An 11,691-nucleotide genomic window follows, 5' to 3' on the forward strand; every position below is an offset into this window, starting at 1 on the left:
CTCATGGTCTGACCTTCATTCTCTTCCCTGCGGTACCAGTTGGGACCTATAGCTTTGGACAGAGACATGCTGGAGTTCAGTTCTAGCACAGTGTTTAGCAAATCGCTCAGCATCACCATGCTTCATTTTCCTTATCTCTGAATTGGTACTTAAGAACACTAATCTAGGCTGTGGGAATTAACATATGCAAAGCACTTAGTGCTTACTGGTTGGCTTATGAACTGAATCTGTCTTCACTCCCTCCATTTACTAGGTAAAAATGAAATTCTATGATATTTCATACACAATTCTATTAAAAATTCTACTTTTTTTTTCTCAGAGCAGCATATCAGAGAGACTTCCTCTAAAAACAGTCATGTTCAGTGTTTGTGCTGATCATGGCCTTTCTGTACATTAACCTGCTTTTGCTTTTCATTTCAGGTATAATCTTCTATCTTTCATTTGCTATTTACTTTACCCTGTAGTTTCTCGTCTTTGTAAGAAATGCTACCCAGTGAATTAATCTTATATTGCTACACAGTAAATTACATAAACTTCATGGAAGATGAGGAACATATGTTGTTGACTTTGTTGACGTCTCAGGGGTTGTGACATAGTTTACCTGGATTTTCTGCTCAGGGTCTCAGGAGGCTGAACCAAGGTGTTGGCTAGGTTGTCTCTTCATTGGGAAACTGAACTGGGAGAAAATGGCTTGTGAGGTCATTCAGGTGTTAGCAGAATTCATTTTCTTGAGGATGTGCCATTGAAGGTGGAATCTCCATGGTTCCATGCCAGGTGCCTTCTTCAGGACAATTGTTTGCACTGTCAAGGCAGTAGGAAGAATCCCATTCTAATCTGTTAGAGTGTTGCCATGTGTTATAGCATAAATATCAGAATGGCATCCTGTCGATAACCTTTCCGCATCCCCTTGGTTGGAATCAGCCACAGATCTATCTTTTCACAATCAAAGGGGAGGATGCTTCAGAACAGTAGGAACTGCGCAATACGTGGGGATAGCATAGGGGCTGGTCACATGACAAGATCCATGATACAACATCAAAAAAGCATACCAAACTCTTCCACTGACTTTCATCTTGTTAACTCTGTAAGCAAGATATGGAAATATGGCTCCATGTCTAGCATTCTTAGAAAGATTTAACTGTACTAGAAAGTATGAACCTAAGGCATTTAGCTGGTACATGACTTTAAACGCTTTCTTGAAGCTTATGAATGTAAGAAAACATCAACCAAATTTCCAATAAGCTTTCAGGAAGTGAAATAAGGTAGAAAGAGTTCAGGGTGGCTAATGGGTAAAATGATACTTGTTCATTAAAGCACAGGGGAAAAGCAACTTGCTAAGGTCTCTTAGGGTGCAGGGTGTGAACTTAGGATGTGTCTAATGAAAATGGCTTTGTGTAGCCATGCTGGGTGGCATAGAGGAGGATGAGGACCAAAAACTTAAGTAGGGTGAGAACTGGCAAAGCAGGAACGTGGGAGTTCAGAGAGCACAAATCTGAACTCACCCTGCTGGGACAGGTTTATCTGGTTGAAGAGAGCTACTGTTTCTGCTTTTGTGGTGGTTGTTAATGTTATGAGGGGGCTGCGGCAGTAGCTCAGCTGATAGTGCTTTCCTTCCATGCACAAAAGCCCCATTTAGTCCCAACATTGTATAAACAGAGTGGCAGTGCACATCTGAATCCAGCATCAGGAGATAGAGGCAAGAAGACTAGAAGTTCAGTGTTGTCCTTGATTACATAGTGAGTTGGAGGCCAGCCTGGGACACGTGAGACCAAATTAAAACCAAACCAAACCAACCAAACAAAAACCCTCATCCCAACAACAACAACAAAAATAACACAACTTCAGTTATGAGCAATTCTAAATATCAAAAAAGAACATATAAATACTGTACTAGGTAGGCAGCCACTTATATCCAATCATATTATTAGAGGTTAAAACTTCATACATTTTCTTCAGATACTGTTTTTAAAAATAGTTAAAAATCACGTTTTATCTGATCGCTCTCCTCTCTTTTCCTTAATGAAGATTTGAGTTATTATCATATCTGTTTAACTGGGTCAATAAGTACAAACTTAGAATGTCATTTGGAACGAAGTGAATCCCTTAACACGCTCATTAGCAAGTAAGAGATATAAAGAAAGGCAAAGGAATTGGAGCAACCTTTGAGGACAGTGACTAAAGTCTGTATGATTTGCTGCAACATTAATGGGTCTGATTTCAGAGCAGGCATTAAAATGCTTTGATATCCACTTGGCTTAAAAAGTTAAGGGCAGAAAAACAAAAGCATCCTTTTGTGGAGGAGTTGAACTGGAAGGCAAAGGGAGTGCTTGTCTAGCAGGAGTTAGAAGAGATAATTGTTCATTAGGGAGTGTGGAATCTGCTGTGAGTGAGCACAGGCCTTCGTTAGGCAGTTTCCTGCTTTCTGCCTACAATGGCCATTAAATTTCTCTTTGCTCAATTAGAATGAATTCTGGTTTTTGCACTAAAGATTTTTTCCCCCCTGGGTTTCTCACCCCTCACCCCTTTGGATTTTCACTGAGTCAATGTAAGATTATTATAAATGGAGAGATCATGCCCACATCTTCTTATGTTGAAGTCCTAACTTCTGAGTGATGGTGTTGGGATGTGGACCATTTGGGGTGATTAGGTCATGAGGGTGTATCCCTCATGCATGGTCTTAATGGCCCTGTGAGATGAGATTCTGCTCCTTCTCCCACCCCTACTGGCAGCGATGTGAAGACACAGTAAGACTGAACTCTGACATTCACTCAGTCAAAGCCACATGCTTCAGAGGTGTCTTCTGGGGGAATCTGTTACTTAAGTTTTCCTAAAAGTAGTTCCATGGCTGACTCTTTGTGTAGCATGTATGAAACTCCTTGGTTGACCCCTGCTTGTAAAAGTAGCCAGGCCTCCCCAATTACCAAGAAAAACAAATAAGGCCTGGAGAGATGGCTCAGTGGTTAAAAGCACTGCTGTTCTTCTGAAGGTCCTGAGTTCAAATCCCAGCAACCACATGGTGGCTCATAACTATCTGCAATGAGATATGACGCCCTCTTCTGGTGCGTCTGAAGACAGCTACAGTGTACTTAGATATAATAATAAATAAATCTTAAAAAAAAGAATGCTAAAAAAAGAAAAACAAATAAACATCTCTAACAACAAGTGACATAACCTTATCAAAGAGTGATGTGGGGAAGAAAGTAGATAAGTAACTTTGGAGAATTGCTAGGTTGGAAGGGGTTCTAAAGCAGTTATGCTATTATGTAACAGAACTGCAGAATTCATTCAGTTGGAACCATACAGGAACCGAGAAGCTACTTTTTAATTGCTTCTTGACACTCTGAAGAGGAAAGGTGTGTGTGTGGAAAGTCTTACTTTCCTGGGATTTGTGCCCACTAGTGAAACATTCCACTTCTGGTGGAATGGTGAGCTTGCCTCACTGGGTTAGGGCATGGGAGCTATGGAGTATACTTGTACCACTGAAAGACCTGAAGCTCCTCTTAATAATTGGTTAGTTAAGAGGGCATAAGAGACGTAAGTGTGTTGAAAGTTGAAAGTTGAAAGAGATAATCTGTACGTCAAGTCTGTATGGGTTGCTATCATTGGCAAGGACATGTTGCAGAATAGGGACTTTCCATGAGATTCAGTTGGTCAGGAAAATTACCTGTGGAGGTGCAGGAAGTAGTATCTGATAGGCTCACGTAATGATGCTAAGTGTTCAGCATTCAGGGAAGGAAGAAAGCCTCAACCCTTCTTGAAATGATTCAACTTTCAGAATATCCCAGTGCATGTAATTTCTAATTAGCTAAATGGGGGTTAGAGGAAGTCCTTGTTCCTCTAAGACAGAGTCTTTCTTTGGTAGGGAAAATGGCCAAGTCTTAAGACAATTAGGTCTTATCGCCACCTAAAGCTAAAATGAGGTATTCCATTTGGAAAAACGCACATAACTACAAAGAAAGGCATGGTTTTTGAAAAGTAGAACATGATACTGTTCGCCCTGCAAACAATTCTATTGTCAAGGCAGTTATTAAACTGTTCTGATGTGTGAGTCATGGTACTGGGTATGGGTGACATGAAGATGAACAGACCTTCACTGTTCATCTGTCCTGTAAGAGCCATTGGGACAAAGTGCTTAAAACAGGGACAAGCAAGGATCTGAGGGGGTGATCAAAGACTGACAGGCGCTGACATTCCTGAAAGGCATTTTCAGTTTGAATTTCAACCTGTAGAGTTTAGTGGCTCCTGGGAATGGAGGATGCAAGATCTGGCAATGACATTCATCATAGTCATTTTGATGAGAAACACTAGGGACTTGGGACTCAGGCTGAGGACCAGTATGGACACAGTCTCAGCTTTTTGACTCGGTGGAGCACTGTTTCATTAAACTAAAGAAGACTGGAGTATTTCTTTATTGTATATATGTCTTTGTACATTTGTGTGCATGTGAATGGGCATACATGCGTCCCAATGTGCATGTGAAGGTCCGAGGATAACTCTTGGCAGTCAGTTCTTTCCTCTGGTAACCTAACTCACAGAGACTGTTTGAGACATCTTACCAACCCAAGGATTCATTTCTGAGGGGAGAGGAATGACGGTTTTTGTTTTGGACATTTTAAATTTGAGGCTGTATGAAACATCTTAAGACATTTACCATAAAGTAAAACATGCCTGAGGTTCAAGAGAGAGAGATTCGGTTAGTCAAACTGTTGGACAGTCAATAATGTGCAGATTTTAGACCCACAAATATGAACAAGAGTGTTTAGAGTAAGTGTGTCAGAGCAGAGGGCAAGCGAATGCGAACCAGGAAATCCACACATACCCCTGAGTGACCAAGTGTGAAAAAGACACGGATCTGGCCATCACAGGCCATGAGAATAAAAGTTTCATTATGATGATAAAAGCCCTGTGAGTGAACAGTATGTGGCATATTGAGGGCTGAATGGGAAGTGAGGGAATTGAGTTCCCAGATGTCCCAGGTTACTTTCAAGGGGGTTAGCCTGAGTGTGCTAACCATGTTTTGAAAGCCTGTTGTGGGAGTGTGATGTTTGGGAGGGCTCAGACACTGCCTTGGTGACTGCTGGACTAAAACTTCTTAAAGCTCGAGTCTTCCTTTTGGGTGTTGCTATAAGAGTGTTTTAAAACTGGCTGCGCCTTTGAAAAGTCTAAATCTGCCTAGGAGAGCCTCCAGAAACCCCAAGACAAAGGACAACTAGAGGAAGACTCCCCGCTGCTGCTGTACACAGAGCGAGGCTGGGTTTTTGAGATGATGAGGTTTGAGATAACGGCAAAGAGAGGGAAGCATCTATCAGCTTGCTTGCGCCTGCAAGATACACCCGAACAACCTGCCCTCCAGCAAGCGAGTTTCCCTTCTGAAATTCTGTCAAATAAATTCAGAGAGACATGAAAAGAACGGAAATAGATCTCACAATGGGCACTGATACAGCCCCTATTTTGTAGTCAGTATGCTATGAATTTCAACAGTGTATCTGATCTCTCTGGCATGTACTTTGTGCCAAAGGACTTGTGAAAGTACAGCTTTATGGCCATGGCAGGGAACTCGAGAGGACATCGCACAAAAACGAGACTACAGATACTGTGTGTGTAAGAATGAATGCTCTCCATAATGACATTCAAGGAAAATGGCCCACTTGTAGGCATCTCCACACTCAATCTTACCGATGACAAGAAATGCAGCCTGGATTTAGCATTTCATTTGGAGTATCACGGCCCCAGCTAGCTCTGAATGGGTAGATTTTTTTTTCCCAAGATCTGAAGTTTCTCAGCTTCCGAAGTGATTGGTATTCCACTCCCATCTAGCAGCTGTTGGATGGTTTTTATTTAACAAGCGAAGAGTTTCAGTGAAGTGTGGTCCTGGATGTATTTTAAAAACACACATTTCAGGCCTTTCCTCCTTCACTTCAAGTAGCAGATAAAAATTGCAAAGCGAAAGTGACAAGATAGCATTGTGACTCTGACTCACAAAGGCACACGGAATCTACAGATGCCTCCACATGCCGGAAACAGAGCGAACACAGCAACTGTCACACCCAACATCCAAAAATGAAGTAGATCTTGTCCAAACCTTGAGTCACTGTAGTGCTCATGGGGACTGGATATTCTGGGCAATGTAACTTTCTATTTTTCACAATTTTTAAAAGTGACTTTTTTTTTTATTAGGAGTATTTGCTGTACACCAAGCATAATGGGATTCACAATGACAATTTTCATGTATAGCAAGTAAGCTAGTTGCTTGATGATTGAATAGAATTCTCCTTTTGTTAGAATCATTGTTCCCAAGGTTTAGAAATATCGCAACTATGTTATCAACTTAGTGGGAGGCAGAGAAGCAGGACTATTGCTCTTGCTCAGTGTCTCCTTCTCATTTTAGACCTATGGTTTATCTGTTATATAGTTATCCTGCTCACACCTATGAGCCCAGTGCTCTGTCCAGCTCATATGCATTCTTTTGTTTTATTCTCAGTGTGTTATCTAATTTTTGGGTATTATGTGGGTCAGATACTGCAACAACTTAACTGATACAGAATTTTCAAAAAACAAAACAAAACAAAACAAAACCACTTCTAATCTAGTAGGATAAGAGATGTGTTCTGCTGTAAAGCAAAGATTCCTGGGGTTGAATCCTGGCTCTACTGTTTCTTGGCCATATGACCTTGCATTAAAAATAAAAGCAAGACCCTAATATTATCTCCACTGTGAAATGTTTGGATCAGGGTCTAGCACAGAACTTGCTCCTGCTGGTAAAAGCTGGATATCTCTATTCATTGTTAGATAAAGAGGGCACCTGCAACCCACATCCCTGTGAGAGGACGGAGTTTCCTTCAGAGTGCAATCGTCCATCATAGAGACCGTGAAGAGCCTGACCACCCGAGTTTGGTGCTGCCTGGCCTTTTATGTTTGTTCTTGATTGAGATTCTATGTTCTATTTTGGGAATAATAATAATAATAATAATAATAATAATAATAAAGAAGGAGAAGGAGGAGAAGGAGAAGGAGAAGAAGAAGGAAGCATAAAGGAATCCTGATACAGGTTGGTTTGTTATTATTTGCCTCTCTACAGTTTGAACATTTAGAAAACAATTTCTGGTTCCTAAATTATGCTAAATTAAGGGTTTCAATGGATTAATCAAGGTGTTCTATAATCTGCCTCTATAGAAGACAGGGAGTAATTACATGAGCTAGAAAACATAAAACAAACCAAACATAAGGAGAAAAGGCAATTTATTGGTGTTTTCTTCTTGCTTCTGTGTGCGGCTTGATGTATGCAGAGAATAGCAATCAGATTGGCTTCTGCTCCTCCAGGGGTAGGCAGTGACTGGAGGATCCTTTTGATCCTTTTATTCATTTTGCATTAAAAACTATAGCTCTTCTAATTTATAGACTTATTGTGAATGTCAAGGAAATGTCACCCAAATCATTGAAATACAGTGAAATTCATCCATTGTATTTAAGTAACAGGTTGCCCTGGGCTCCTAGGGAAGTGAGCTCAAGTGGACCTGGGATTTTGACTGTGCAATTGCAGTACTTTAAAGACAGAACAATCAAGGTGAATTTCTTAAAGGAAGAGGCTCTAAGGACAGACAGGTAACCATGAAGTATTTCTCGATAAGCCATTAAGTGGCAGATTGGCACACATTACATTTCAGAGTGTGATTTGTTTGGTTCAATGTGAATCACTTTTCCTCTTTAAATTGAAGTCCAAATCCTATAATGTAGATACTTAAATGAACCCTCTGGGTCACTTAGGCATCTATTTCAGCATTCCTGGGAGGAATTCAACAGTCTGTTATAAAAATTGAGTTTTATGTTCCTGTCAATGCCTAAGGAAAAATTTGATTATCCTTCTGATTTTTCCAAGTGCTTTAACTAAATTGGATTACATTCTGTCTTATCCTTTACTTTCCATTGTTGTGATAGTGTTTTATTTACTAACTTTAGAATCTAAACTGATGAGAAGACAAAAGCTGATGGTTCTGGAGAAGCAGGTTAGAAGCCCATGTGGGCCAACATTCTATCCTGACTTGACTTCTTGCTGTTATATTGCTTCAGTCTCTTTGTGTGTGCACCGAGGCTGCTAACAATGACCTTGCCTGGGTTATGGTGGAATGAGTGGAACAGTGCATGTGTAATGGTTCACAAGAAGGTTCTAGATGAATGTATCCCTCTGTACATCCCATCAATCTCTGAATCATTCCTCACTTGTTGAGGTAACACAGGGACCAAGAATGTGTTCAGATATAGGATCTTTCATAGAGGGAATCTTAGACAGTGTCTATCAAGGTTCAAGCAGAGAATCAATAGTAGAATTGCCACAAGGAATTGCCTCAATCTAATGTGAAGGTTGGCTGGGAAAGTCTGAGATTCACAGAGTCTGCAGGGAGGAAGGTCAGGGCTTAAAGCTACTCTCTACATGTGAACTTTATTCTTTCTAATATTCTTGGTTCTGCAGCTAAAGACTTCTAATTGAATGAACCCAGCTGACTGGGTACCAGGATAGTCTCCTTTCTTTAAAGTCAATTTCTGGTGGATTTAATCATATCAACAAAATACCTTTATAGAAATACCTATATTTTTAAGTATTTGACTTACCAGTGGGGAATGGAGATTTTAGCCCAGTAAAACTGACACATCAAGGAGAATATTAAACCATCCTTTTGACCTTTCTGCTTTTTTTTTTCATTGAAACATACTGTCCACAATTAAGAGCTACTAGGGTAGGGAGGGAGAGTAAGTTTTCTTTAGGGGTGTGGACATATTCTGGTATGTGGCTGTACAGATTTTACCTATAGGCAATACTAATTAGGTTCAGTGGCTCTGTCACATAAAAAGAATGTGAAGGTGGGAGGGGAATGTGTATATGGGGGAAATCTGGGAGAAGTTGGAGGTGAATATGATCAAAATATATTGTATGCATATACGAAATCATCAAAGAATAATGTATTGAAAACCCATTTAAAACATTGTGTGTGCACGCATGTGTGTGTGCGTGCGCGCGTATATATGTGCTGAATATGGAAACCAGGGCTTTGCGCCAGTGAAGTAAGCCCTCAGAAGTTATTTTTAGCAGAGTATAATATAAAGTTAACTTTTTTTGAAACTGTAGAAAAGGAAGAAGGAAAACTCTACTTTCATAAGACACATTCCACAAAATGTGAAGAGTCACCAAAATTCAACGTTTTGTTTTCTGCTTACTATCAGAAATAATCTCATTAACACTCTAAGTAAATTTCTGTTCTGTTTGAAAGCCAAGTGAACTCTGTAAGGCAGGACTCAGGGCGCTGCTCTTTCACAGCTCTACCTTTCAAACAGTGCACGATGTAAAATAGAATTAGAAATTAGAAGAAAGAGGAGCCAGTAATTTATTCCAGAGAAGAGGTGAGCCTGGCTTCCTGCTGACTAGTTTTCTAATGTGTCTATGTGGCTCACTGACTTCACGTGTACGTTGCAGCAAGGCTAAAAGCTGAGGATGGTAAATACCACTAGAAAATTATGTTCTCACCTTTTCTCTACAGGGAACAATCACATTATTGGAGCAACTGAAGATCAGAGAAACAACTTACTGGTATCTTTTGGCTTTTGTACCCACCCTTTATCTCCAACAGTTTTTCAGAACAATACATACACTCTTTAAAAGTTTATGAATTGTTTAATACATAAAGATAATGTGTAAGTTATGAAGCATAATGACAACATATGCACCAATCAACAGGCTGATACTGTGGGAAGATGCCCTGTGTACTTCATTCCCCATCTGCTTGCTTGTTCCCCTCCAGACATGACCATTGCATGGCATTTTGTATTTATTATTTGCTTTCCTTAGTATTTGATATCAGAATGCATTCATCCCTAAACCGTATATTTCATTTTACTTGATCTTAGTTTATATGGATAGTGCCATAAAATACACCTATACTTGCGTGTATATTGTCTTTTCATACTATGCTTCTGAGATCCATCCATGGTAACATATGATCACAATGCATATTTTCATCTGTACAGATGATTTCATTGCATATTTTATAGTGTTATTTATTCTCCATTCTCCTTTTTGTCAATACCATCCATATTTTTTTCCTATTTTTACCACTGAAATAAATGAAGCTCAGAGAATAAGCTATGAATACTCTTGCCTAGATAGCGTGAATAATATGCTTGGGAATTGGACTTTTGAATTACCTCAAACTCTGCATTATGGGTAACCTGAGGTCCAGGGCCTCCTGACTGTTAGCATTAAGGCTGCAGGAGATGGTACTGGTTTGGACCTGCTCTGATTCTATCCTTCATCTCTGTATGAATATGTTGAGACTTGTTTCCTAAGAAAAAGTTAAATAATGCCCAGATAAAACCAACCAATCAACCAAGGAACCAACGAATCAACAGGTCATTGCAGCATGCCCCTTAGTTTCCTTCTTCTACCCTTGCCCATCACCAGGGTAGAGGCTTTTAATACACATAATATAGCTCATGGAGGGAGAAGATGAGAGATAAATCTTGCACCTGTTATTTTCTTTAAAAAATTTTTTTTATTACGTATTTTCCTCAATTACATTTCCAATGCTATCCCAAAAGTCCCCCCCACCCATTCCCATTTTTTGGCCCTGGCGTTCCCCTGTACTGGGGCATATAAAGTTTGCCTGTCCAATGGGCCTCTCTTTCCAGTGATGGCCGACTAGGCCATCTTTTGATACATATGCAGCTAGAGTCAAGAGCTCCGGGGTACTGGTTAGTTCATAATGTTGCACCTACAGGGTTGCAGATCTCTTTAGCTCCTTGGGTACTTTCTCTAGCTCCTCCATTGGGGGCCCTGTGATCCATCCAATAGTTGACTGTGAGCATCCACTTCTGTGTTTGCTAGGCCCCGGCCTAGTCTCACAAGAGACAACTATTATTTTCTTACCATGACACATAGGTCACTTTAGTGCCCTGGCCCCTGTTGACTTAACATGGTGATTTTAAGACATTATTGCTTTGGCAAAAGGTTTAAATGAAGCTAAGCAAGCTACATTCCTAATAAAGCACTCAGGAAGGTTCTAGGCCCTGAGAGCTGGGAGTCTTTGTGAGTTATGAACTTGTTTGTATACAATAGCAACTTTCCCATATGCCTTTTCTTCGGCCCCTGTTTCCATGATCACTTTCTTCTAATTCTTTTCCTCCTAGGGACACACTTTCTGCAGCTACCCTTCATTCTGAATGAGGCAAAATTGGGATTCCTATTTGAAGTGTAGGCTTATCTTGCCAGTCCTGGCTTGCTCATTGTTAGCTGAGTGTGAGCTTTGATAAAATTCTTATAGTGGGGTCAAAGAAAGCAGCCGCTCAGATCAATGGCTTCTCTTGTATTTCTGCTCTGGCCTTGAAGCTTGTTTCAAGTCACAACACTTGACACTCTCAGAATGCAATGCCACTCTCTGAAGAACTTCCACTCCGGTCCCTGCTCCTCAGCCCTGAATGAAGGTCAGTGCTTCTGTCTTCATTAAGGGAGACAAGCAGGTGCTTGTGGGAAACAGTCTTCTCACCTTCTGCTTCCTCGCCATCATGCCTCCTCTCTGTCCCGTTTGTACAGTAGTGAACTCTGTGCTTTGTGTATTCTTGTCACAGAGTTTTAACCTCTTTCTTTCTTTACTGAAGTCAGTAGAGAGGGTGACTGCATGTGCTCTAAGTGTGTGCTTTATGTGT

This window comes from Mus musculus, chromosome 12 (assembly GCF_000001635.26).
Source record: "Mus musculus strain C57BL/6J chromosome 12, GRCm38.p6 C57BL/6J".
Lineage (NCBI taxonomy): Eukaryota > Metazoa > Chordata > Mammalia > Rodentia > Muridae > Mus > Mus musculus.